This window comes from Sapajus apella, unplaced genomic scaffold, assembly GCF_009761245.1.
Source record: "Sapajus apella isolate SASKATOON/1434 unplaced genomic scaffold, GSC_monkey_1.0 scaffold43, whole genome shotgun sequence".
Classification (NCBI taxonomy): domain Eukaryota; kingdom Metazoa; phylum Chordata; class Mammalia; order Primates; family Cebidae; genus Sapajus; species Sapajus apella.
In genome coordinates this window covers 2,444,893-2,449,164 of record NW_022436983.1, presented here as the reverse complement: position 1 = coordinate 2,449,164, position 4,272 = coordinate 2,444,893, and the positions used below count along the sequence as shown (strand labels likewise).

Sequence of the window (4,272 nt, the reverse complement as noted above, 5' to 3'; positions counted from 1 at the left end):
CTAGGCAACTGTAACCTAGGCATCTGTAACCTAGGCATCTGTAACCTTTGTTTCTTTGATTACAGATTAGCCTTCTTCCTTTTACCTACATTGTTTTGTAAATGTTGTAAATTAATAAAGAGTGCCAGGGAAGACTCTTTTCCTTTTAACTGTTGATTTTCATTATAAATTAACTTCCCTCTTTCTTCTCTCAGACAAAAACTCCATGGCTATTACATTGTTTAAGATGGAATGTTAATTACACTCTTTTAAATTGGAAAGGAAAAGGAAACAAGCTGTACAGACAAGAGAATAAACTGTAACTAATTAAATTGTAATTAATAAACAAGCCTTGTATAAAACATGTTATAATCTTGCTACATTTGTTTGTTTTCTGCCTCTATGAGCAAGATCTTAACTTTCCACTAAACCCATTTCTTTGGAGTCTGGGTTACCGCAATGGCTATTCTGTTTCCTGCTTGAATAAACATTCTTATACTGGGGTCTGATCCTTTTGATTCTTTCAGGTTAATCCCCATTTTTCGTGTATCTGGCTCCTATGAATTGATATTGCTTTCCTGTGGCTGCCTTAACAAAGAAATACAAGGCGGGGCCCAGTGGCTCATGCCTGTAATCCCAGGACTTTGGGAGGCCGAGGCAGGAGGATCACCTGAGGTCAGGAGTTTGAGACCAGCCTGGCTAACATGCTGAACCCCCATTTCTATTAAAAATACAAAAATTAGCTGGGCATGCTGGTGCATGCCTATAATCCCAGCTTCTCAGGAGGCTGAAGCAGGAGAATCACTTAAACCCAGGAGGTGGAGGTTTCCGTGAGCCAAGATCGCACCACTGCACTCCAGTTTGGGCAACAAGAGTGAAACTCCGTCTCAAAAAAAAAAAAAAGAAAAAGAAAAAAAAACACAACTGAGTGGCGGATCATCTGAGGTGGGGAGTTCAAGACCAGCCTGGTCAACATGGTAATATCCTGTCTCTACTAAAAATACAAAAATTAGCTGGGCATCGTGGCATGCGCCTGTAATCCAACCTACTTGGGAGGCTGAGGCAGGAGAAATGCTTGAACCTGGGAGGCGGAAGTTTCAGTAAGAGTGAGACTTCGTCTCAAAACAAAACAAAACAAAACAAAACAAAAAAACAGAGACGTATGGTCTCATCATTCTGAAGACAGGAAGTCCAAAAGCAAGACGTTGGCAGGGCCAAGCTCCCTCTGCAACAGGTATGGAGGAGCATCTCCTGCCTATTCCAGGGTCGGGTGTTGCTGGCCATTCTCGACATTTCTTCACTTGCAGATGCATCACTTCAATCTCCACCTCCATCCTCATGTCTTCACCTCTGTGAATGTCTCCCCTGTGAAAGTAAAATAAATCTTGCAGCCCCAAAATCACTAAGCTAAAGGGAAAAGTCATCTGGGAACTGCTTAGGGCAAATCTGCCCCCCATTCTATTCAAAATCATCCCTGTGTTCACTGAGAGGAAGGCATATTTGATTGCCTCATTTGGAGAGGCTAATCAGAAACTCAAAGGAATGCAACCATTTGTCTCTTACCTAACTATGACCTGGGAGCCCGTCCTACTTCAAGCTGTTCCTCCTTTCTGGACTGAACATCTCACACGTCTTCATCTTACACATATTGACTGATATCTCACATCTCCCTAAAACGTATAAACCAAGCTGTGCCTCTACCACCCTGGTACATGCCGTCAGAACCTCCTGAGGTTGTGTCATAGGTGTGTGTCCTCAACCTTGGCAAAATAAACTTTCTACGTTAAGTGAGATCTGCCTCAGATTTTGGGGGTTCACACCCTCTTTTTCTAAGGATGCAGGACATATTGGATTGAGGGCTCACCCGACACCAGCATGACCTCATCTTTACACCTGCAATTATTTCCAAACAAAGTCCTATTCACAGGTGCTGGAGGTGGGGACTTCAACATATCTTTGGAAAAATACAATTCCAGCCCTGCCAGCATCCTTTAGGTCTCACCCAGGGCGAGCTGTTAGGCTTCGGCTCAGGCTTTGGTCAGTTCCCTTGGCAGCCTCTCTATGTATTCAGTGGGTTGTCCCTGTGTCTGTTTCACACAAATGTATGTTCCTTGAACACTGCATCTATGTGCTTCTCTGGAGCCTGGCAAAATACAGGCATGAAGTAGACGTTCAATACATTTATATATGTTTGTGTGTGTGTGTATATATATTTATTTATTTACACACACACACACACACACACACACACACACAGACGCACATATATTTTCCCCGCTTAGAGTCCGGGTGTCATTTTGTTACCCAGGCTGGTCTTGAACTCCTGGGCTCAGGCAATCCTCCTGTCTCAGCCTCCCCAAAGGTCTGGGATTACAGGTGTGAGCCACCATGCCCAGCCCAATATATTTTTATTAATTGGACTTCAAAGTGATTTGCAGTTTGGCTGGGTGCAGTGGCTCACACCTGTAATCCCAGCTGAGGTGGGCAGATCACTTGAGGTCAGGAGATTGAGACCAGGCTGTCCAACATGGCAAAACCCCATCTCTACCAAAAATACAAAAAAGTTAGCCGGATGTGTTGGCATGTGCCTGTGGTCCCAGCCACTCGGGCAACTGAGGCACAAGAATGGCTTGAACCCGGGAGGCGGAGGTTGTAGTGAACTGAGATCACGCTGCTGCACTCCAGCCTGGGTGACAGACCGAGACTGTCTTGAACAAACAACAAACAACAACAACAACAAAAACGGAATTGCAGGCTGTGGAAAGTAGCAGCAGCCGGAAGACTGGATGCCGTAAAGTAACAAGACTAACCTACGTCCATCCAGCACTTTACAACTGGTCACATTTTCAAAGCCATTATTTCATGTGGTAAATGACCCAGCAAGAAAGCCTGGGCAAGTTCAAATATCCCCACATGACAGAGAAGGCACAGAATCCAAGCCCGAGACGATGGAAGTGCTGTGATTAAGCAGAGACGTCCAAATCACAGATTATGAGAGCTGGAAGGAAACTTGCGAAACATTGGGTCAAATTTCCTCATTTTATAAATGAGAAGGCTGGGGTAAGGGGAGAGAAGGGATTCATTTATAGTAGCTGCTTACTGGTGTGAGATTCTGAGTCCTTTATTTTCTAATGGAATTTCCAAGAAGGTGACTCCAAACATGTTTGGGGAGCAGGAGGATGATTGCAGCCCACATGCGTCCTCCCAAAATGAGACGCAACAGGGAACACTCATTTGGAATTTATGGTGCCGGACAGCCTGGGTAGGAATCCTGACACCACCCTTTCCAGGCTTGGTGACCTTGAGCAATCTCATAAGTTGATTCACACCAATCACAGGGCATTGGTGGTTTATGTGATGCCTATCCCAGTTGAACCTACTTTTAAAAAGAGAATACGGCTGGGCGCGGTGGCTCACACCTGTAATCCCAGCACTTTGGGAGGTCAAGGAGGGTGGATCACCTGAAGTCAGGAGTTGGAGACCAGCCTGGCCAACATGGCAAAACCTCGTCTCTACTAAAAATACAAAAATTAGTTGGATGTGGTGGCGGGTGCCTGTAATCCCAGCTACTCCAGAGGCTGAGGCAGGAGAATGGCGTGAACCCAGGAGGCGGAGGTTGCAGTGCCACTGCACTCCAGCTTAAGCGACAGAGCAACTCTGTCTTAAATAAAAAAGAGAATACCTGGAAATCTTTAGTCCCAGGTACAAATCTCTGCTGCTCATGCCTCACATAATACTCGACAGCGTCAGCACACAGTAAATATTGCATGAATGCAGGCGGGACTTGGGTGCAGTTGAACTGGAGAGCATGTGTGCGTGTGTGTGTGCATGTGTGTATGTGTGTGCACGCATGTGTGTGTGCACGTGTGTGTGTCAGGTGGTGGGGGAGTCCTTGAACAAGAGCGACCTTCCAGGAATTCTTCACTCATTCCACAGAAGGGATCAATCACATACTCCCTACGTGTGCAGGATTTGCACAGTTAGTCCCCAAGTGTCATTTCAGGGTGGACAAATGACAGCTAGTAGAGAAAGTTAGCATTGTAACACAAATTACAAGAGGGTAACGATGTCAGCTTTCAGACAGTTACTTGAGCCATTCTAGTGAAGTCACTGGCCAAAAGCCCACAAAATACATTAAGAAGGCTTTGGAGGCCTGGAGCCGTGGTTCACACCTGTGGTCCCAGCTACTCTGGGGGCTGAGGTGGGAGAATCACTTGAGCCTGGGAGGTTGATTGTGCCACTGCACTCCAGCCTGGGTGACAGAGTGAGACCCTGTCTTTAAAAAGAAAAACA

General features: G+C 45.7%; 1 long non-coding RNA gene across 1 annotated transcript in view; it reads right to left on the bottom strand.

The window, feature by feature from the left end:
• LOC116566237 overlaps window positions 1–1,974 on the bottom strand; it is a 2,877-nt gene extending 903 nt beyond the window's left edge. The window contains exon 1 of the long non-coding RNA XR_004275811.1: window positions 1,844–1,974. This is a non-coding gene — a long non-coding RNA (uncharacterized LOC116566237). The remainder of the gene's footprint in view (window positions 1–1,843) is intronic.
• Window positions 1,975–4,272: the final 2,298 nt, after the last annotated feature.